Source organism: Stenella coeruleoalba (genome assembly GCF_951394435.1).
Source record: "Stenella coeruleoalba genome assembly, chromosome: 3".
Classification (NCBI taxonomy): domain Eukaryota; kingdom Metazoa; phylum Chordata; class Mammalia; order Artiodactyla; family Delphinidae; genus Stenella; species Stenella coeruleoalba.
Window position 1 is genome coordinate 97,027,734 of NC_137148.1, and position 24,789 is coordinate 97,052,522.

Below are 24,789 nucleotides of genomic sequence, written 5' to 3' on the forward strand. Positions count from 1 at the left end.
TGTCCTATAAATATCAATAAGTCCATCTTGTTTAATGTATCATTTATAGCTCTGTTTCCTTATTTATTTTCAATTTGGATAATCTGTCCATTGGTGAAAGTGGGGTGTTAAAGTCCCCTACTATGATTGTGTTACTCTCGATTTCTTCTTTTATGGCTGTTAGCATTTGCCTTACGTATCGAGGTGCTCCTATGTTGGGTGCATAAATATTTACAATTGTTATATCTTCTTCTTGGATCGATCCCTTGATCATTATGTAGTGTCCTTCTTTGTCTCTTGTAATAGTCTTTATTTTAAAGTCTATTTTGTCTGATATGAGAATTGCTACTCCAGCTTTCTTTTGATTTCCATTGGCATGGAATATCTTTTTGGATCCCGACACTTTCAGTCTGTATGCATCCCTAGGTCTGAAGTGGGTTTCTTGTAGACAGCATATATACGGGTCTTGTTTTTGTATCCATTCAGCCAGTCTATGTCTTTTGGTGGAAGCATTTAATCCATTTACATTTAAGGTAACTATTGATATGTATATTCCTATTACCATTTTTAAAATTATTTTGGGTTTGTTTATTGTAGGTCTTTTCCTTCTCTTGTGTTTCCTGCCTAGAGAAGTTCCTTTAGCATTTGTTGTAAACTTGTTTGGTGGTGGTGAATTCTCTTAGCTTTTGTTTGTCTATAAAGGTTTTAATTTGTCTGTCAAATATGTATGAGATCCTTGCTGGGTAGAGTAATCATGATTGTAATTTTTTCCCTTTCATCACTTTAAATATGCCTTGCCACTCCCTTTTGGCTTGCAGAGTTTCTGCTGAAAGATCAGCTGTTAACCTTATGGGGATTCCCTTGTATGTTATTTGTTTTCTTTCCCTTGCTGCTTTTAATATTTTTTCTTTGTATTTAATTTCTGATAGTTTGATTAGTATGTGTATTGGCGTGTTTCTCCTTAGATTTATCCTGTATGGGACTCTCTGCGCTTCCTGGACTTGACTATTTCCTTTCCCATATTAGGGAAGTTTTCAACTATAATCTCTTCAAGTATTTTCTCAGTCCCTTTCTTTTTCTCTTCTTCCTCTGGGTTCTCTATAATTCAAATGTTGATGCACTTAATGTTTCCCAGAGGTCTCTGAGACTGTCTTCAATTCTTTTCATTCATTTTTCTTTATTCTGCTCTGCAGTAGTTATTTCCACGATTTTATCTTCCAGGTCAGTTATCCGTTCTTCTGCCTCAGTTATTCTGGTATTGATTCCTTCTAGAGAATTTTTAATTTCATTTATTGTGTTGTTTATCATTTTGCTCTTTAGTTATTCAAGGTCTTTGTTAAACATTTCTTGTACTTTCTCTGTTCTAATTCCAAGATTTTGGATCATCTTTACCATCATTACTCTGAATTCATTTTCAGGTAGACTGCCTATTTCCCCTTCATTTGTTTAGTCTGGAGGGTTTTTACCTTGCTCCTTCATCTGCTGTGTGTTTTTCTGTCTTCTCATTTTGCTTAACTTACTCTGTTTGGGGTCTCCTTTTTGCAGGCTGCAGGTTCGTAGTTTCCGTTGTTTTTGGTGTCTTCCCCCAGTGGCTAAGGTTTGTTCAGTGGGTTCATAGGCTTCCTGGTGGAGGGGACTAGTGCCTGTGTTCTGGTGGATGAGGCTGGATCTTGTCTTTCTGGTAGGCAGGTCGTGTCCGTTGGTGTGTTTTAGGGTGTCTGTGACCTTATTACGATTTTAGGCATCCTCTCTGCTAATGAGTGGGGTTGTGTTCCTGTCTTACTGGTTGCTTTGAACAGGGTGTCCAGCACTGTAGCTTGCTGGTTGTTGAGTGGAGCCTTGAGATGGAGACCTCTGGGAAAGCTTTTGCCTTTTCATATTATGTGGAGCTGAGAGGTGTCTGGTGGACCAATGTCCTGAACTTGGCTCTCCCACCTCAGAGGCACAGGCCTGACACCTGGCCGGAGCATCACGACCCTGTCAGCCACACAGCTCAGCAGAAAAGAGAGAGAGAGAGAGAGAAAGAAAGAGAAAAAGAGAGAGAGAGAAAGAAAAAGAGAACAAGAGAAATAAAGAAATAGAGAAAGAAAGGAGAGAAAGAAAATTATTAAAATAAAAAAAATTAAAAATTATTGAAAATAAAAAATAATTTAAAAAAAGAAAAAAGAGAACAACCAAACAAAAAAATAAATCCACAAATGATAACAAGTGCTAAAAACTATATTAAAAAAAAAAAGGACAGACAGAACACTAGGACAAATGGTAAAAGCAAAGCTACACAGACAAAATCACACAAAGAAGCATACATATATACACTCACGAAAAGTGAAAAAGGAAAAGAAATATATATATAACAAAAAGGAAGAGAGCAACCAAATCAATAAACAAATCCAGCAATGATAATAAACTCTAAATACTAAACTAAGATAAACCAATAACCATTCAGTCACATACAGCAAACCCCAAGTCTACATTTGCTCCCGAAGTCCACTGCCTCAATTTTGGGATGATTCGTTGTCTCTTCAGGTATTCCACAGATGCAGGGTACATCAAGTTGACTGTGGAGATTTAATCCGCTGCTCCTGAGGCTGCTGGGAGAAACTTCCCTTTGTCTTCTTTGTTTGCACAACTCCTGAGGTTCAGCTTTGGATTGGCCCTGCTTCTGCATGTAGGTTACCTGAGGACGTCTGTTCCCCACCCAGACAGGAGGGGGTTAAAGGAGCAGCTGATTAGGGGGCTCTGGCTCACTCAGGTAGGGGGGGAGGGCTGGGTATGGAATGCGGGGCGAGCCTGCAGCATCAGAGGCCGGAGTGATGTTGCAACAGCCTGAGGTGCGCCGTGTGTTCTCCCAGGGAAGCTGTCCCTGGATCACGGGACCCTGGCAGTGGCGGGCTACACAGGCTCCTGGGAGAGGAGGTGTGGATAGCGACCTGTCTGTGCTTGTACACAGGCTTCTTGGTGGCTGCAGCAGCAGCCTTAGCGTCTCATGCCCGTCTCTGGGGTCCACGCTGATAGCCGCGGCTCACGCCAGTCTCTGGAGCTCCTTTAAGCGGCGCTCTGAATCCCCTCTCCTCGCACACCAGGAAACAAAGAGGGAAGAAAAAGTTTCTTGTCTCTTCGGCACCTCCAGACTTTACCCGGACTCCCTCCCGGCTAGCCGTGGCACACTAACCCCTTCAGGCTGTGTTCACGCCACCAACCCCAGTCCTTTCCCTGGGATCTAAGCTCCGAAGCCCGAGCCTCAGCTCCCAACCCCGCCTGCCCCGGCGGGTGAGCAGACAAGTCTCTCGGGCTGGTGAGTGCTGGTCGGCACCGATACTCTGTGTGGGAATCTCTCCACTTTGCCCTCCGCACCCCAGTGGCTGTGCTCTCTTCCGTGGCTCCGAAGCTCCCCGCGTCCGCCACCTGCAGTCTCCGCCCGCGAAGGGGCTTCCTAGTGTGTGGAAACCTTTCCTCCTTCACAGCTTCCTCCCACTGGTGCAGGTCCCGTCCCTATTCTTTTGTCTCTGTTTTTTCTTTTTTCTTTTGCCCTACCCAGGTACGTGGGGAGTTTCTTGCCTTTTGGGAGGTCTGAGGTCTTCTGCCAGCGTTCAGTGGGTGTTCTGTAGGAGTTGTTCCACGTGTAGATGTATTTCTGATGCATCTGTGGGGAAGAAGGTGATCTCCGCGTCCTACTCCTCCACCATCTTGAAGGTCTCCCCCTAAGGGGCTATTTTAATTAAAGAATCTTGTACAGTGCAAAGCTTTCACATACAAATCTCTCTGTGTAAACCCTAATCACACAACCTGTCTCGCTAGCATTTAAATGGGACATACACTATATTCTTCCTGAAAATAGGCAGGTATGTATCAAAAGATAAACATTTAAGCTCTTTCCCTCTTTCTCAATTTTATTTTCACCAATCTACCACAACACAGGCAAACACACACACACACACAGTATGTTTCTCAGGACAGTCATTTCACTGTTAATTTGGGTATTTTCACATAAAGCAGATAAAGGCAAATGGGGAGGATGTTTGCTTTCAAGTCTCAGTCATCTTGATCTTGCAAGTGCAAACTTTAGAATTCACTCTACCCTTAGACTATCTGGATTGAAACACAGGCCTGCAATTTGTGATAGGTTTTCTCCCAATCCTTCTCTGCATTTCATGGCATCAATCTCTGTTCTGGTTACAGGTTTTGACCAAGAGATACATTTAAACTGAATTTAAGAACATGGTTTACCAATAAAACATCAGTAGAGAAGGTAGGTAAAAACTGAGGCTCTGAAAGTCTAGGTTGCATTAGTGCAGAAAAAGATGCAGAAGTTCTGTGCAGCTTCCTAGCATTGTCCACACTGTTTTGCTTCTTTACCATTCTGATGTGTCTAAGGAGAACTCTACTGGTTTCTTTCATTCTGCTTTGTTTCTCTTCTGTACAAACTCTCTGCAAACTGCCAATGAGGGATACCAATCTCAATTTCATTCCTTTCATAAAATTTTCCATTATACCAAATTCCATAACTTGCTTTTACCCATTTCACTCATGCAGAGAAAAACCATTTTTCCTTTTGATCCACTATTAAAGTTAGAAGTACACAGTAAGTCCCTTTTTTGAAAAAAAAATTAAACTTTTATCCACAGGTTACTTTGGAAATTCATGAGCTTAGCTATTAAATCTTGATAGATTTTGGTTCCACTATGTCTGCTTTCATGTGTTGTTTAGGACTTAATTTCAGTTAATAAATCAGGCTTTTCACCCACACAGAGCAGTCTCTGACAATACCACCAACTCTGTCTTCCTGAACAGTTCAGCCCTTGATTTCAGCAGAGTAAAACAAAACATCATTTTTTCTATACCAAAGGTGTTCATATGGATTCTTAACTACAAACAGATAACATGACAGAAATATCATGTTATGGTTACAATCCAATTTTATGTCCTTGTGTTCTGGTCCACCTATTTTTCTAAAATGACACAAACCTAAGGAACACAAATATAGCACTGTTCAGGTAAGGAACAGTGAAATCAAGATTGAGCACAAAAAACTGAAATAATGACAGAATGTTCCTAAGATTGATTTTCACTGCAGTTCTCCAAGCCTTAGTTAATGTGCATTTTCTTAAGTTAATATTTATTTCCAGGTTCTAATACTAGCCAGGATATTCATACAACAAGTTGGATTACATCTGTCCTATATGCAAGAGCCTGGTCATATCAAAGATCTACACAGACATAGAAAACAAACTTATGGTTACCAAGGGGAAAGTGGTGGGGAGCAATAAATTGGGAGTTTGGGATTAGTATATACACACTACTATATATAAAATAGATAACCAACAGGGGCCTACAGTATAACCCAGAGACCTGTATTCAATATCTTGTAATAACCTATAATGGAAAAGAAAATGTAATAGATATATACTTTATATATATATATATTTACATATATATTCACTTTGCTGTATACCTGAAACTAATACAACATTATAAATCAACTATATTTCAATAAAAATTTAAAAAAACCCAAATATCCTGTATATATATATGTAGTGTCTGGCATGAATGTATGGAAAGGAATAAACTATGAATTATAATCCATGTATTAAAATGTTCCATTTGCAAATACTTTATCAGAATACTTGCATACCTGAAGTTCACTACAGGGAGCATTCTATCCCTTTATCTAAAATTCAAAGACAAAACTAAATTAAAAATACCAAAGTAATTCAAAATAAATTAAAATTACAATTCTATTTGAAAGAGATTTATTGTGAATTAAGTGTAAAATTACTAGCACTTTTGAAATAATGCAGAAAAAGTTAATTATGTGTACTTGGTATGTATAGTAAGGTTCCAACCCTCCTCAAAAAAAAAAACAAAATCTAGAAAATAGGAATGAGAATGCCCTACTGAGAGTTCAACTTCTGTTTAAAACCAACTAATAACAAAAAAATCAAAACAAATTCAGATACAAATTTAATGAAGAAAATTGGTCCCAAAGCCAGTAAGACTGGGTTACCACCTGATTTGATATTTAAAGAAAGAGTTTCTCCATTTGAGAGGATTGATCTCCATTTGAGAGATTTCTCCATGTGAGAGGATTGATTGAGAGGATTGTGACAATGATTATTCTCACATTCTTGTTCAAAAACCAAAAAAGGAAAAAAGAGCAATTTATAGGACAATCCCTGTTGTAATACGCATCCACTGGAAAAGTCCGTCTTCTGAATCCATGCACACCAGCTACCTGCTGATTACACTGATATGCCCACAGGGAGGGAGAATATGAGAATCTTAAAGACTTTAAAATTCTTATTCCTGTGTAGTAAATATTCATACTAAATTAACAAAAGTTGAAATTCAAAGTCTGAATCTCATAGGGTATTAACTCGGTTTCTTAGGCATATGTCTTTAAAAAGGCAGGAATAGTTGGACTTATTTATCATTAAATCTTCCACTACCAGGGCAAAGTCTGACACATGGCATATTCTCAGTAAATATTTTCTGACTGAAAGAATTTTAAGAATCTGCAATCCAAACACTATTAGGGTAACTTAGTCTCTGTGGCGGTAATATTTGCTTAATAAACAGACATAACAGAAAACTCGGTTTAAAATATCAGTTGTGAGATAAGGTAATAAAATGAGTTCACTCTAGACAAAGGTGTCTTAAAGGGCAGACAAAATCATATTTTAGGATCCACAGGGTTGAGTACCAGATAATGAAAAGTGGAAAATTCAACAAAGTAATGGAGGTCAACACCTCAATATTGTCATGATATTGAAAAAAGCCCATGCCAGTGCTTACTAAATGTGTTACAGAACTGGTGAACAAAAATGACCTAAGAAGAGCTGTGAATCTAAACTATACCAATGGTCTTGAGTAACTGTAAATATTTCTCCAAATGGTGAGAGTTGATAGGAATTCCTACATCCAAATTGGCCTATCTCTGCAACATCTGAAATAAAGATCAGCTACTTTAAAAATTATGAGGAAATAAATTTTAAATTTTAACCTTTAAAAAAAAGTTTACAATAAGTTTAACACCCACCCCCTTCAACAAGAAGAAAAAGTTAGACAACTTGTACCCTCTATCCAAAGTGCCTCATGTAAAGCAAAACACAAAATACACTGGTTATAATTCCAATTTTACTTAACTGTGGCACAAATAACCTCAGGGAATCAGCTATGCAAGAGTACACAAATTAGAAGTAAAAAAGCTATATAATACATACCAACTCTAAAAAACAGGGTTTCAATTCTGATAAGATGTAAATCTAGTAAAACTGTTGGATCCTTTGGCCAAGATCATCAACCCTGAAAGAAATAGAGATTGAAGTTCAAAAAAAAACCCTGAAATCTCCAGAAAAACAAAGTTTATTTTTAACTATTGTTTATGTGTATATATGTAGAAGGCTTGGGGTGGGTGTTAAGAGAGGGGAGGAGAGGCACTGATTTGGGTTTAGGGGTGGAAAATCCATTGATAGAGAAAGTGCTAAACTCCTGTCTTACTTGGAGAGAGGTTTAAATATCAACTCAAATCATAAAAGTAATAGAGTGAAAAAGACACAGGAAAAGGAACAAACTTAAATAATAAACTGGTAAAGTAGGTAAAAATAGGCCCAAGTATATCAACAATTAAAATCAATATAAATATACTAAATTGGAAAATTAAAGGTTGAAGACAGATAAATGCTGCTTGTAAGTAACACATCAAAAGCAAAGGACATACAAATATTGGGGGGAAACAATAGAAAAAGACCTATCAGGGAAATAGTAACCAAAATAAAACCGGACTACCTATATTAATATCAAATAAAATACACTTTAAGAGAAACAGCGCTATTAAGAACGGAGAGGGAGAGAGGGGGAAGACGGCAGAAGAGTAAGATGTGGAGATCACCTTCCTCCCCACAGATACACCAGAAATACATCTACACATGGAACAACTCCTACAGAACACCGACTGAACGCTGGCAGAAGACCTCAGACCTCCCAAAAGGCAAGAAACCCCCCCACGTACCTGGGTAGGGCAAAAGAAAAAAGAATAAACAGAGACAAAAGGATAGGGACGGGACCGGCACCAGTGGGAGGGAGCTCTGAAGGAGGAAAGGTTTCCACACACTAGGAAGCCCCTTCGCGGGCTGACACTGCGGGTGGCGAAGGGGGGAAGCTTCGAAGCCGCGGAGGAGAGCACAGCAACAGGGGAGCGGAGGGCAAAGGAGAGAGATTCCCGCACAAAGGATCAGGGCCGACCGGCACTCACCAGCGCGAGAGGTTTGTCTGCTCACCCGCCGGGGCGGGCGGGGCTGGGAGCTGAGGCTCCGGCTTCAGTCAGAGCACAGGGAGAGGACTGGTGTTGGCAACATGAACACAGCCTGCAGGGGGTTGGCGGATCACGGCTAGCCGGGAGGGAGTCCGGGGAAAAGTCTGGACCTGCCGAAGAGGCAAGAGACTTTTTCTTACCTCTTTGTTTCTTGGTGCCGAGGAGAGGGGATTCACAGAGCCGCTTAAAGGAGCTCCAGAGATTGGCGCGAGCCGCGGCTAACAGCGCGGACCCCAGAGACGGGCATGAGATGCTAAGGCTGCTGCTGCAGCCACCAAGAAGCCTGTGTGCCAGCACAGGTCACTATCCACACCCCGCTTCAGCCCGCCACTGCCAGGGTCCCGGGATCCAGAGACAACTTTCCCGGGAGAACGCACAGCGCGCCTCAGGCTGGTGCAACGTCCCACCGGCCTTTGCCACCGCACACTCGCCCCGCATCTGCACACCTCCTTCCCCGCAGCTTGAGTGAGCCAGAGCCCCAGAGTCAGCTGCTCCTTTAACCCCGTCCTGTCTGAGTGAAGAACAGACACCCTCTGGCGACCTACACACAGAGGCAGGGCCAAATCCAAAGCTGAGTCCCGGGAGCTGTGCGAACAAAGAGGAGAAAGGGAAATCCCTACCAGCAGCCTCAGGAGCAGAGGATTAAATCCCCACAATCATCTTGATGTACCCTGCATCTGTGGAATACATGAATACACAACGAATCATCCAAAATTAAGGGGGCGGACTTTGAGAGCAAGATTTAGTATTTTTTCCCCTTTTCCTCTTTTTGTGAGTGTGTATGTGTATGCTTCTGTGTGAGATCTTGTCTGTATAGCTTTGCTTTCACCATTTGTCCTAGGCTTCTATCCGTCCGTTTTTTGTTGTTTTTTTTGCTTTTCAAAAATCTTTTTCTTAATAATAATGTTTTATTTTAATAACTTTGTATTATCTTACTTTGTTTTATTTTATTTTACTCTCTTGCTTCTTTCTTTCTTTCTACTTTTTCTCCCTTTTATTCTGAGCGATGTGGATGAAACGCTCTTGGTGCTTCAACCAGGAGTCAGTGCTGTGCCTCTGAGGTGGGAGAGCCAACTTCAGGACACTGGTCCACAAGAGACCTCCCAGCTCCACATAATATCAAACGGCGAAAATCTACCAGAGATCTCCACCTCAACACCAGCACCCAGCTTCACTCAATGACCAGAAAGCTACAGTGCTGGACACTCTATGTCAAACAACTAGCAAGACAGGAACACAACCCCACCCATTAGCAGAGAGGCTGCTTAAAATCATACTAAGTCGTGGACCTGCCCACCAGAAAGACAAGATCCAGCTTCATCCACCAGAACACAGGCACTAGTCCCCTCTAACAGGAAGCATACACAACCCACTGAACCAACTTTAGCCACTGGGGACAGAAACAAAAAACAAGGGGAACTATGAACCTGCAGCCTGCAAAAAGGAGACACCAAACACAGTAAGACAAGCAAAATGAGAAGACAGAAAAACACACAGCAGATGAAGGACCAAGATAAAAACCCACCAGACCTAACAAATGAAGAGGAAACAGGCAGTCAACCTGAAAAAGAATTCAGAATGATGATAGTTAAGATGATCCAAAATCTTGGAAATAGAATAGAGAAAAAGCAAGAAACATTTAACATGGAACTAGAAAAACTAAACATGAAACAAGCAATGATGAACAACACAATAAATGAAAATAAAAATACTCTAGATTGGATCAATAGCAGAATAACTGAGGCAGAAGAACGGATAAGGGACCTGGAAGATAAAATAGTGGAAATAACTACTGCAGAGCAGAATAAAGAGAAAAGAATGAAAAGAACTGAGGACAGTCTCAGAGACCTCTGGGACAACATTAAACACACCAACATTCAAATTATAGGGGTTCCAGAAGAAGAAGAGAAAAAGAAAGGGACTGAGAAAATATTTGAAGAGATTATAGTTGAAAACTTCCCCAATATGGGAAAGGAAATAGTTAATCAAGTCCAGGAAGCACAGAGAGTCCCATACAGGATAAATCCAAGGAGAAACATGCCAAGACACATATTAATCAAACTGTCAAAAATTAAATACAAAGAAAATATATTAAAAGCAGCAAGGGAAAAACAACAAATAACACACAAGGGAATCCCCATAAGGTTAACAGCTGATCTTTCAGCAGAAACTCTGCAAGCCAGAAGGGACTGGCAGGACATATTTAAAGTAATGAAGGAGAAAAATCTACAACCAAGATTACTCTACCCAGCAAGGATCTCATTCAGATTTGATGGAGAAATTAAAACCTTTACAGACAAGCAAAAGCTGAGAGAGTTCAGCACCACCAAACCAGCTTTACAACAAATGCTAAAGGCACTTCTCTAGACAAGAAACACAAGAGAAGGAAAAGACCTATAATAACGAACCCAAAACAATTTAGAAAATGGGAATAGGAAAATACATATCGATAATTACCTAAAATGTAAATGGACTAAATGCTCCCACCAAAAGACACAGATTGGCTGAATGGATACAAAAACAAGACCCATATATATGCTGTCTACAAGAGACCCACTTCAGACCTAGAGATACATACAGACTGAAAGTAAGGGGATGGAAAAAGATATTCCATGCAAATGGAAACCAAAAGAAAGCTGGAGTAGCAATTCTCATATCAGACAAAATAGACATTAAAATAAAAACTATTACAAGAGACAAAGAAGGACACTACATAATGATCAAGGGATCGATCCAGAAGAAGATATAACAATTGTAAATATTTATGCACCCAACATAGGAGCACCTCAATACATAAGGCAAAAACTAACAGCCATAAAAGGGGAAATCGACAGTAACACATTCATAGTAGGGGACTTCAACACCCCACTTTCACCCATGGACAGATCATCCAAAATGAAAATAAATAAGGAAACACAAGCTTTAAATGATACATTAAACAAGATGGACTTAATTGATATTTATAGGACACTCCATCCAAAAACAACAGAGTACACATTTTTCTCAAGTGCTCATGGAACATTCTCCAGGATAGATCATATCTTGGGTCACAAATCAATCCTTGGTAAATTTAAGAAAATTGAAATTGTATCAAGTATCTTTTCCGACCACAACACCATGAGACTAGATATCAATTACAGGAAAAGATCTGTAAAAAATACAAACACATGGAGGCTAAACAATACACTACTTAATAACGAAGTGATCACTGAAGAAATCAAAGAGGAAATAAAAAAATACCTAGAAACAAATGACAATGGAGACACAATGACCCAAAACCTATGGCATGCAGCAAAAGCAGTGCTAAGAAGGAAGTTTATAGCAGTACAAGCCCACCATAAGAAGCAAGAAATATCTCGAATAAACACCCTAACCTTGCACCTAAAGCAATTAGAGAAAGAAGAACAAAAAAACCCCAAAGTTAGCAGAAGGAAAGAAATCATAAAAATAAGATCAGAAATAAATGAAAAAGAAATGAAGGAAACAATAGCAAAGATCAATAAAACTAAAAGCTGCTTCTTTGAGAAGATAAACAAAATAGATAAACCATTAGCCAGACTCATCAAGAAAAAAAGGGAGAAGACTCAAATGAATAGAATTAGAAATGAAACAGGAGAAGTAACAACTGACACTGCAGAAATAAAAGAGATCATGAGAGATTACTACAAGCAACTCTATGCCAATAAAATGGACAATCTGGAAGAAATGGACAAATTCTTAGAAATGCACAACCTGCCAAGACTGAATCAGGAAGAAATAGAAAATATGAACAGACCAATCACAAGCACTGAAATTGAAACTGTGATTAAAAATCTTCCAACAAACAAAAGCCCACGACCAGATGGCTTCACAGGCGAAATCTATCAAACATTTAGAGAAGAGCTAACACCTATCCTCAAACTCTTCCAAAATATAGCAGAGGGAGGAACACTCCCAAATTCCTTCTACGAGGCTACCATCACCTTGATACCAAAACCAGACAAGGATGTCACAAAGAAAGAAAACTACAGGCCAATATCGCTGATGAACATGGATGCAAAAATCCTCAACAAAATACTAGCAAACAGAATCCAACAGCACATTAAAAGGATCATACACCATGATCAAGTGGGGTTTATTCCAGGAATGCAAGGATTCTTTAATATACGCAAATCTATCAATGTGATAAACCACATTAACAAATTGAAGGAGAAAAACCATATGATCATCTCAATAGATGCAGAGAAAGCTTTTGACAAAATTCAACACCCATTTATGATAAAAACCCTGCAGAAAGTAGGCATAGAGGGAACTTTCCTCAACATAATAAAGGCCATATATGACAAGCCCACAGCCAACATCATCCTCAATGGTGAAAAATTAAAGCATTTCCACTAACATCAGGAACAAGACAAGGTTGCCCACTCTCACCACTCTTATTCAACATAGGTTTGGAAGTTTTAGCCATAGCAATCAGAGAAGAAAAGGAAATAAAAGGAATCCAAATCGGAAAAGAAGAAGTAAAGCTGTCACTGTTTGCAGATGACATGATACTATACATAGAGAATCCTAAAGATGCTACCAGAAAACTACTAGAGCTAATCAATGAATTTGGTAAAGTAGCAGGATACAAAATTAATGCACAGAAATCTCTGGCATTCCTATATACCAATGATGAAAAATCTGAAAGTGAAATCAAGAAAACACTCCCATTTACCATTGCAACAAAAAGAATAAAATATCTAGGAATAAACCTACCTAAGAAAACAAAAGACCTGTATGCAGAAAATTATAAGACACTGATGAAAGGAATTAAAGATGATACAAATAGATGGAGAGATATACCATGTTCTTGGATTGGAAGAATCAACATTGTGAAAATGACTCTACTACCCAAAGCAATCTATAGATTCAATACAATCCCTATCAAACTACCAATGGCATTTTTCACAGAACTAGAACAAAAAATTTCACAATTTGTATGGAAACACAAAAGACCCCGAATAGCCAAAGCAATCTTGAGAACGAAAAATGGAGCTGGAGGAATCAGGCTCCCTGACTTCAGACTATATTACAAAGCTACAGTATTCAAGACAGTATGGTGCTGGCACAAAAACAGAAAGATAGATCAATGGAACTGGATAGAAAGCCCAGAGATAAACCCACGCACATATTGACACCTTATCTTTGATAAAGATGGCAGGAATGTACAGTGGAGAAAGGACAGTCTCTTCACTAAGTGGTGCTCGGAAAACTGGACAGGTACATGTAAAAGTGTGAGATTAGATCACTCCCTAACACCATACACAAAAATAAGCTCAAAATGGATTAAAGACCTCAATGTAAGGCCAGAGACTATCAATCTCTTAGAGGAAAACCTAGGCAGAACACTCTATGACATAAATCACAGCAAGATCCTTTTTGACCCACCTCCTAGAGAAATGGAAATAAAAACAAAAATAAACAAATGGGACCTAATGAAACTTCAAAGCTTTTGCACAGCAAAGGAAACCATAAACAAGACCAAAAGACAACCCTCAGAATGGGAGAAAATTTTTGCAAATGAAGCAACCGACAAAGGATTAATTTCCAAAATTTACAAGCAGCTCATGCAGCTCAATATCAAAAAAACAAACAACCCAATCCAAAAATGGACAGAAGACCTAAATAGACATTTCTCCAAAGAAGATATACAGATTGCCAACAAACAAATGAAAGAAAGCTCAACATCATTAATCATTAGAGAAATGCAAATCAAAACTACAATGAGATATCATCTCACACCAGTCAGAATGGCCATCACCAAAAAATCTAGAAACAGTAAATGCTGGAGAGGGTGTGGAGAAAAGGGAATGCTCTTGCACTGTTGGTGGGAATGTGAATTGATTCACCCACTATGGAGAACAGTATGGAAGTTCCTTAACAAACTACAAATAGAAGTAACATATGACCCAGTAATCCCACTACTGGGCATATACCCTGAGAAAACCAAAATTCAAAAGAGTCATGTACCAAAATGTTCATTGCAGCTCTATTTACAATAGCCTGGAGATGGAAACAACCTAAGTGTCCATCATTGGATGAATGGATAAAGAAGATGTGGCACATATATACAATGGAATATTACTCAGCCATAAAAAGAAACGAAATTGAGCTATTTGTAATGAGGTGGATAGACCTAGAGTCTGTCATACAGAGTGAAGTAAGTCAGAAAGAGAAAGACAAATACCATATGCTAACACATATACATGGAATTTAAGGGAAAAAAATGACATGAAGAACCTAGCGGTAAGACAGGAATAAAGACACAGACCTACTGGAGAACAGACTTGAGGATATGGGGAGGGGGAAGGGTGAGCTGTGACAGGGCGAGAGAGAGGCATGGACATATATACACTAACAAACGTAAGGTAGATAGCTAGTGGGAAGCAGCCGCATGGTACAGGGATATCGGCTCAGTGCTTTGTGACCGCCTGGAGGGGTGGGATAGGGAGGGTGGGAGGGAGGGAGATGCAAGAGGGAAGAGATATGGGAACATATGTATATGTATAACTGATTCACTTTGTTATAAAGCAGAAACTAACACACCATTGTAAAGCAATTATACCCCAATAAAGATGTTAAAAAAAGAAAAAAAGAAAAAAGAAAGGGTTCAAATAGACAACCTAACTTTATGCCTCAGGAAACTAGAAAAAGAGGAACAAACAAAGCCCAAAGTTGTTAGAAGGAAGGAAATAACAAAGATCAGAATGGAAATAAATTAAACAGAAACTAAGAAGACAACAGAAAAGATCAAAGCAAGAGCTGATTTTTTTAAAAGATAACCAAAATACACAAATCTTTACCTATATTTGAACCAAGAAAAAAGAGAACTCAAATAAAATTATAAATGAAAGAGGAGACATTACAACAAATAATACAAAAATACAAAGACTACTATGAAAAATTATGCACCAAATTATACAACGTAAAGAAATGAATTTTTAGAAACATACAACCTAACAAGACTGAATCATGATGCAACAGAAAATCTGAAAAGACCAATTACTAGTAAAGAGATTGAATCAGTAATTGAAAACCTCCCCAAAGCAAAGCCCAGGACCAGATGGCTTCACTGATGAATTTTACCACACATTTAAAGAACTAATGCCAAACCTTCTCAAACTCCTCCAAAATGTTGAAAAGAAAAAGGGAATGCTCCCAAACTTATTTTATGAGAATAGAATTACCCTGACACTAAAGCCCAATAAAGATACCATAAAAAAAGAAAACTACTGGCCAATACCCATGATGAATATAGATGTAAAAAATCTCAACAAAATACTAGGAAGCTGAATTCAACACCAAATTAAAAGACTATTACACATTAACCCTGAGATGCAAGGATGGTTGAACATATGAAAATCAGTTGGCATGATACACATTAACAGAATAAAAGATAAAAATCATGTATCATCTCAAAAGAGGTAGGAAAAGCATTTGGCAAATTCAACACCCTTTCATGATAAAAGCTTTCAACAAACTAGGAATAGAAGGAGATCACCTCAACGTATTAAAGGCTATATACAAGAAGGCCACAACCAACATTGCAGTTGAGAGTAAAAAAACTGAATGCTTCTCCTCTAAGATCAGGGATAAAGCAAGGATGCTCATTCTCACCACTTCTAGTCAATATAGTCCTGGCCAGAAAAATTAGGCAAGAAAAAGAAATAAAAGCCATTTAATGAGAAAAGAAAAGTAATACTGTCCTGTTTGCATATGACATGATCTTACTTATAGAAAATAAAGACTCCATAAAAAACTGCTACAAATAATAAGCAAATTTAGTAAAGTTGCAGGATACAAAAACAATATACAAAAACTAGTTACATTTCTATACACTAACAATGAACTACCTGAAAAGGAAATTAGGGAACTAATCTCATTACAATAGCACTGAAAAGAACAAGACACTTAAGAATAAATTTAACTAAGGACATGAAAGACTTACACACTGAAAACTATAAAACATTGATGAAAGAAATTAAAGATAAAAACAAATTTTTAAAAAATCCCATGTTAATGGATTGGAAGAAATACTATTGTTAAAATGTTCACGTATCAAATGTTTCAAAATCCCACTGGCATTTTTTTAGAGAAATAGAGAAATCAATTCTAAAATTGTAACCACAAAAGACTCTGAATAGCCAATTCAATCTTGATCAAGAAGAACAAAGCTGAAGGCATCACACTTCCTGATTTCAAAATATGTTACAAAGCTATAGTAATGAAAACAGCAAGATATTGGCATAAAAACAGAAACACAGCTCAATGGAACAGAATAGAGAGCCCAGAAATAAATCCATGCATATATGGTCAATTAATTTTCAACAAAGTAGCCAAGAATATAGAGTGGGGAAAAAAAATAGTCTCTTCAACAAATGATGTTGGGAAAACTTGACAGCCACATGCAAAAGAATGAAACTGGATCCTCATCTTCCATCATATACAAAGTAGATTTAAAAGCTTAAAATGTATTAAGGACTTTAAATGAAGACCTGAAACTATAAAACTTGCAGAAGACAACACAGGGGTAAGCTTGTCCCAGGGAGACTTTGGTCTAGGTAGTGATTTCATGGATATGATACTAAAAGCACAAGCAACAAAAGCAAAAATAGAAAAGTGGGACTACATAAAACTGGAAAGCTTCTGCACAGCAAAGGAAACAATAAAGAGTGAAATTCAACCTATGGAACGGGTAAAAATATTTGCAAACCATGTATCTGATGAGGGGTTCATTTTCAAAATATATAAAGAACTCTGATAACTCAGTAACAAAAAACTAAAAACCAATTTAAGAATGGGCTGAATGTTTAAGCAGACATTTCTCCAAAAAAAGTCATACAAATGGCCAATAGGTATATGTAAAGATGCACAATATCATTAAGAAAATACAAATCAAAACCACAATGAAATTTGACCTCACACTTAAGATGTCTACTATTAAAAAAAAAAAACAGATAACAACTGTTGGGGTGGTTGTGGAGAAATTGGAACCTTTATATACTGCTGGTAGGAATGCAAACTTATCCAGCAGCTATGGAAAACAGTATGGTGGTTCCTCAAAAAATTAAAAGTAGGACTACCATATGATCCACTTCTAGGTACTTATTCAAAAGTATTGAAATAAAGATCTCAAAGACATGGGAGTAAGCTCATGTTTGTTGCAGCACTATTCACAATAGCCAAAATGAGAAAACAATCTAAATGCCCATGGACAGATAAATGAATAAAGAAAATGTGGTGTATACATATAATGAAATATTATTCAGCCTTCAAAAGGAAGGAAATTATGCAATAAGTAACAAAATGGATGAAACTTGACTTCCATGCTAGGGAAATGAGCCAGTCACAGAAGGACAAATATTTGCATAATTCCATTTATATAAGGTATCTAAAATAGTCAAACTCATAGAATCAGAGAGTGGAATGATGGTTGCCAGGGACCAGTGGGAGGAGAAAATGGGAAGTTGTTAATCAATGGGCATAAAGTTTCAGTTAAGCAATGTGAATAAGTAGTAGACATCTGCTATACAGCATTGTGTCCATAGTTAACAATACTGCATTGTACACTTAAAAACTTGTTAAGAGGGTAGATCTCAGGTTAAATGTTCTTACCACAATAAAATAAAATTTTTAAAATAATTTAAAAGTCAGGAATGGTACAGGAATACTCATTAGTACTATTTCTATTCAATACTGAATTACAGGCCCTAACTAGCACAATAGAAAGAGATCAGAAACGTACAGGTTACAATTAAGGAAATAAAGCTGTTATTATTTGCAAATGATTTTATCAACTACATTTTAAAAACACAAAATTATTGGATCTCTGGACAAGGTGGCTAGATATATGAAAGTCAGACACATGTCTGTACAAGAGCAGGAAACTAGAAAACTTAAAAGGAAAAGATATTATTTTACAATTGCATCAAAGAAGACAAAGCACTGAAGAATAAGTATACCAAAAGGTATTCAGGCTCTCCACAGGGAAATTGTAGGATTTTACTGAAATGGATTAAGTTTTATCTAACATAGACTAACTCTTTTCTAATCTCCAGAACACTCTGCTCCGTGGTCAGGGAAGTTCTAGAACTCAGGTTTTCAAAGAAGATACTGTCGTTCCCGGCCATTAATGGCTATAATTCTTTCTATCAAGACAAAACTGCTTTTCTGACCTTCCTTTGGCACCTTCAGAATGGTGTTCTATTTCCCCTTGTTATCCTCAGTTTTCCAATGTTATTCCTTTAGAAGAAAGTCTGTTTCCAGAAACTCAGCTAAATCAAATTTGACCAAATACTCTCAATATTTCCTCTTTTTGTGGTCAGTTTTTCATTTACCTCTATTTAATCCTCCCTTATCTCAATGCACACTTCCTACTCTTTGGCAAAGTTGGTTCTAGTTCATCTATTCTCCCATTACCTGTGCTCAAATATTAATTATTGGCTCTTTATACAATATGAATTCCAAAAACGCACATTTGAATTGCATGTTTGTAAATACATACATATGTATTTGTATATATATTCTACAGCATAATGGCATAAATCTATTATGTGAACAACTATAGGGCCTATTCAGAAGCTTGTACACAAACTCCCCATTATTCATATTAATGTGAGAGGCAGAGGCAGATGTTAAAAATAATGAAACATGTAAGTAATCAAGTAGTTTCTCAGCAGCTCTTTTAAAAAGCCATTTAAAATATTATGTTGCTAATTGTTTTGTCTATGGCTCTTTGTCTATGGCTTCTCTTCCTCTCTCTTTACTCAGAAAGAGGTAAAATTAAATATATATATATGTATACACACATATATACACACACCCCCAAAGACATAGAACACAAAAAACAATTTTTTAAAGAGGTTAGGAAAGTATTTCATTTGATGTGTCAAAGTCTTCAGGCTTGATATGACTCAAAATGCTTACGATATATCTAAAAACCAATGAAATGACGAAAGAAGTGAAAACTGATATGATGAAAATTATTTTAAGCCATGAAAAAGTAAACTTGACATTACACTTCTATTTGATTAAAATCTTCAAACTATAGGCCAACCGGGTGACAACTGAATTTGTCTTCTCATGCGTAGCTATTCAAACATCTCCTACTGATTTCCCCTGAAAAACTACAGACAAGTATTTACCAAAGTCCACAGGAGTCTGTTCTCTGAATAAAAAATCTCAAAGTAATAAAACACTTACTCTGCCTTCTGCTACAACGCACTTTCTCCTTGAATAAAACCTATGATTCAATTTCAAGGGCTCAGCTTTTCCTCTCTGTTGCTTAGGAAGAGTGGGTAAACATGCCATTAAAGGAGAAGTCCTGGAGAGTCATTATACTTACTCACCCATAACCTCATTAACTTGCACATCTAACGCACCTTCACTCGCTCATCACCTCCGCGGTTCTCTTCGTCTCCATTCATTTTCACCCAGCCTAATTGCCATCTCAGTAGCTGTACCAAAAGTCCTGCTGTCGCCTCACAGATTTTCACCATGTATCAACACCCAGTATTGTAATTCACCCCTGGTTTACTATTCATTCTGGCTTTAGGTCATCCTTTCACAGCCCCCACGTACCAGACACTGAGAGTCTCTTCCCACCCAACGAGCACACTTTTAATAAGAACCGAGCAACTTAAGGTATTTTTTTTTCTCTTGGAGACTTAAGATGCTTTAACAAATATAAAACCATAAACAAATTCATGAATAGTTCTACAGCTAAAGCAAGCTTTCAAAACTCAGCTGATTCAAACATATCCAAAAGATCCCTATTTCTTTTACTACTTAAAACCCTTCCCAACTTCATCCTAAGCTCCCTGTCCAGACCTGTCTCCAGTCAGTCCTTATACACATAAGTTCTTCATGCAAACCATTCTAAACTCATGACAGTCACTTTATGACTCTGCACCTTGGTCCATATCATTCTCTCTGCTGGTGAAGTCTCTCTCCTTTTTTCTTTTATTGTTTGATTGATTTTTGAATTTTATTATATAGTTTTATACAGGAGGTTCTTATTAGTTACCTATTTTATACATATTAGTGTATATATGTCAATCCCAATCTCCCAATTCATCCACCACCACCACCGCCCCTCTTACCCCCTTGGTGTCCGTACATTTGTTCTCTACATCTGTGTCTCTATTTCTGCCCTGCAAACCGGTTCATCTGTACCATTTTTCTAGATTCCAGATATATGCATTAATAGACGATATTTGTTTTTCTCTTTCTTACTTCACTCTGTATGACAGTCTCTAGGTCCATCCACGTCTCTACAAATGAACCAATTTCATTCCTTTTTATGGCTGAGTAATATTCCATTGTATATATATACCACATCTTCTTTATCCATTCATCTGTCGATGGGCATTTAGGTTAATTCCATGACCTGGCTATTGTAAATAGTGCTGCAATGAACATTGGGGTGTATGTGTCTTTTTGAATTATGGTTTTCTCTGGGTATACACCCTCCTTCTTTTTTCTTACTTGGCCAACTTGTACTCATTTTGAGACCCAGCTCAAAATTCACCCCCAATCTGCAGCTTTGGCCAAATGTCCAGCCAACTTGTAGTCAGAAAAAAAAAATCGCTTTCTCAGATGTTCTCCCACAGATCTTTGTATACACTCCTTTTATGGCACTTGTTACTCTGTACTATGATTCTGGTTTTGTGTAATGGTCTTCCTAGAATCTTCACATTTAACTGATTTTAATAGACATTCGTCATTTGGGGGCTGCTCGGCATCCTAACACCTTTCCTCTTTGGGGTAGGGTTGTCAGAATTAGCAAAAACAAACAAAGGACACTTAATTAAATATGAACAAATTTATACCAAAAAGTTAACTGCTATTTATCTAAAATTCAAATCTAACTAGTTATCCTGTATTTTACCTGGCATCCCCAATTTGGGGAAAACCCAAGATTGTTGGGTGACAGAGTCAGACTTCCACTAGAAATGGCGACAAGGAGTAGCTCAATATGGATGCAAGATCTCCATTCTGCCATCAGAGGTCCCTGCCCTGTGTCGGACTCTGGAGTGAGGTACACAAGCAAGGTCATGGTACAGAAGCCAATGCCCAGAATCCTAGTGCTCACAATTCCCAAGGCAGAGTTAGCAGCATCTTTCCCAGATGATTTTGGCTGTGGGCATAACTGCTAAGCCTTCCTTATTCACATTTTTCTGAGACTAATTCATGTACTTCTCATCAATTCCAGTGTCCAAATCCTGCTTTATTGTTCTTTCCATCAATTTTCAACATTCAAAATATTAAATATGTTTAGAGTCCATCTTCTGAAGTAGAAATATAAGCCTCCTGAGAGTGGAACTTAGCTTTGTCCCCTGCTCTATCTCCTAAGCCCAGAGTGGAGCTTAGCCTTTGGTAGGTGCTCAGTGCGTATTTGATGAATAAGGGAAGTGATGAATTAATTCTTCTGAACAAATACCTTTTGCATTTAAATTTAACCAGAATTGATTTGTTTTGAAACCGAAATACTTGTTTATTACATTCTACATTTTTAGGGAATGGATACACAGATAATTTAATGTAGTACCATAACCACCATATCAAAAATAAATTGTACAGATCTTGGGTATAACAACAAAACAACTCTGGCTAAGTCTATAAATTTTGGTACCATATAGAGCAGGCTCAGTAATTAAGAATCCAGACAAATGATCTTCCAATTTGTACCTCTAATACCTAGATGATACTGCTTCTATGATATAAGCTTTATGTTTCAAAAAAGTGTTGATTAGGAAGCCAAGTTTTTTAATTAGTAGAGAAAAACTTTCTAATGAATTAGAATGATCCATTTCCCCCACCGTTTCTTTCTTTTGTAATATTAATATCATTTTTAAAAATATGACACAATATTAAGTAAATCCTTATTCACATAGGTAGGAAAATGGTCAAAAAAGAGAAGGTTCTTCTTTATTTTCCATGTAATATTTTTGCAGGAATGGGCTTTTAGCAGGTATTTTTTCTAAAAATAAACATCTTCATGAAATCAGATCTCAGTGTAGTTGTTTATAATTTTAGAATAAAATTAAACACTTTCTTTGTCAAATCACCAGGTTTATTATTCATCTATGAGAAGGACTTTAAAATTTGCTTTTGAATTCAGTTATGTCATTACACTGTCCCATAGAATAACTTGGATACATGTCTTCACTTCTTTCCTAAGTCCATATTTCAATATTAAAACTAACCCATGAGCCCTTGAACTGTGCGCACGCATGCACACGCACACACATGCACACACACACCTCTTAAAGAGAAAAGTGACATTCAGGAGCAGATGTGTGAAAACAAACAAAAGGGAAGAGGAACAATGTGGAATTTTCCCTCCTTTTTCTTTTTTTTTTAAGTAAAAGTACTATTTTAATTTTTTTATTGAAGTATAGTTTATGTACAAGTTAGAGTTATACAATATAGTGATTCACAATTTTTAAAGTTTATACTCCATTTATAGTTATTATAAAATATTGGCTATATTCCCAGTGTTGTACAATATAGCCTTGTAGTTTATTTTATATGTAATAGTTGGTACCTCTTTCTCCCCTGCCCTTATATTTTCCCTTCCCCCTTCCCTCTCCCCACTAGTAATCACTAGTTTCTTCTCTATATCTGTGAGTCTGCTTCTTTTTTGTTATATTCACTAGTTTGTTGTATTTTTTAGGTTCCACATATAAGTCAAAGCATACAGTATGTCTTTCTCTCTCTGACTTATTTTCACTTAGCATAATGCCCTCCAAGTCCATCCATGTTGCTGCAAAGGGCAAAATTTCCTTCTTTTTTATGGCTGAGTAGTATTCCATTGTATATATATACCACATCTTCTTTACCCATTTATCTGTTGATGGATACTGAGGTTGCTTCCATATCTTGACTACTGTAAACAGTGCTGCTATGAACACTGACCTCCTTATTTTTCTTGACTTCTCAGTAGAATTCCACATATTTGGCCATTCTCATACATTCTCTTCCTTTCAATTCTGTGATACCGCACTCCACCAGTTTTCCTCTTATCTTACTAATTGTTCTTTCTTGGTCTTCTCTAACTTCTTCTCCTCTGTCTAATTTTTAAATATCAAGATTATACCTAACTTTTAAATATCAAGTATAATTTTCTAGACTCTCTTCTCTTTTCACCCTCAACTTTTTCCTTAGGTAAATTCATATTGATTCCAGGATTTACATGTAATACAGTGACACCTCATTTGTTATCTCTAGCTCAGACAGCTCCTCTCAACCACAGACCTTTATATCCAACTGCATAAATGATATCCCAGGCAGATATCACATAGACCCTTGGTTTTACACACACAAAATCCAACTCATGCTATTTCTCAAAAAAATGGGTTTTGTTCTGGTTGTATTATTCAGTCAATGGCAGTCACCAAAGGTCCAGAGCACTGGTTATGACTCAAACAGACACAGGCTCTAGTCTTACCTCAGACACCTTACTCATTTTTATATCAACTAACTACTTAACCTCTCCAGCTTCAGAAAATATTCTATTCATAACTGGATGAATGAATAAAAGAATCAACACCAAATTGTGTTGCTTCCTCCATTATTTCTTATTTCCCAATTCCCAGTGGTATTTCACCAGTGTATTCTCTTAGTCACATGTGTCCTCATGAACAGAACTCTTTTTTATAGAATTATCTGAGCATCTAACTCACACCTTCTCTTATTTCACTTTTGGTATTAGAAACCATGGGATTTCCATTGCTAATTGTCTTTCCATTCCACACCTCCAAACCCTTGAGTTTCTCATCTAGCATTTTCTAAAATACTCTACATCAATGTTTCTCAAACATTTCATCTATAAACTATTCATCAAACATCCATATCACTATTTTATGTAAGCTTTCAGTATTATAATTTTAAGTTACAAAAATAAAATGTATATTGAAATTAATATTTTCATTAATTTCCTATCAACTGTAGGGAAAATATTTTTTCTAATCTTTCACCAAATCTCTGCATAATGTCAGTGATGAGCAGTAAAATTAGTTATATGTTAGGTACACAACTGGGTTGATTTATATTCTTAGTCTTATAAGTGATCCAGAATGGCAGCAAATTTAGATAGTTCTAAGGAAAAAGGTAAACAATGATCCAAAAACTATGAAGAAATTTCACATAAAACACAATTTTCAATGCTCCTTCAGAATATAGATTGGTAACCACACCACATTAAAATGCTTTAATTTGGAAGACTGTAGCAAATAAATTTGTTTCCATTGGCTACACTGTATTAAGCCCTAGAAAATAATTTTGTCATAGAATTTAGTTATCGATGTCAAATATAATCAAGTTATATTATCAATGTTTTTTCTCTGATGAGTGCAGAAAATCATCAAGCACTAGTAAGATTCAAATTCATGGTTTGAGCCATTTGCTCCATAATTCAGTCTTATTTTAGATCTTGGTATACATTAATTTAAAAAATAAAATCACGTTATTTCTGT

At 37.2% G+C, this 24,789-nt stretch overlaps 1 long non-coding RNA gene across 2 annotated transcripts in view; it reads right to left on the reverse strand.

Moving 5' to 3' along the window:
• Positions 1 to 24,789, reverse strand: part of LOC307184496 — a 302,936-nt gene that overhangs the window by 83,560 nt on the left and 194,587 nt on the right. For both annotated transcript variants that reach the window (XR_013827728.1, XR_013827729.1), the window contains 2 exons: positions 8,231 to 8,400; positions 7,200 to 7,281 (listed from right to left, as the gene is read on the reverse strand). This is a non-coding gene — a long non-coding RNA (uncharacterized lncRNA). The remainder of the gene's footprint in view (positions 1 to 7,199; positions 7,282 to 8,230; positions 8,401 to 24,789) is intronic.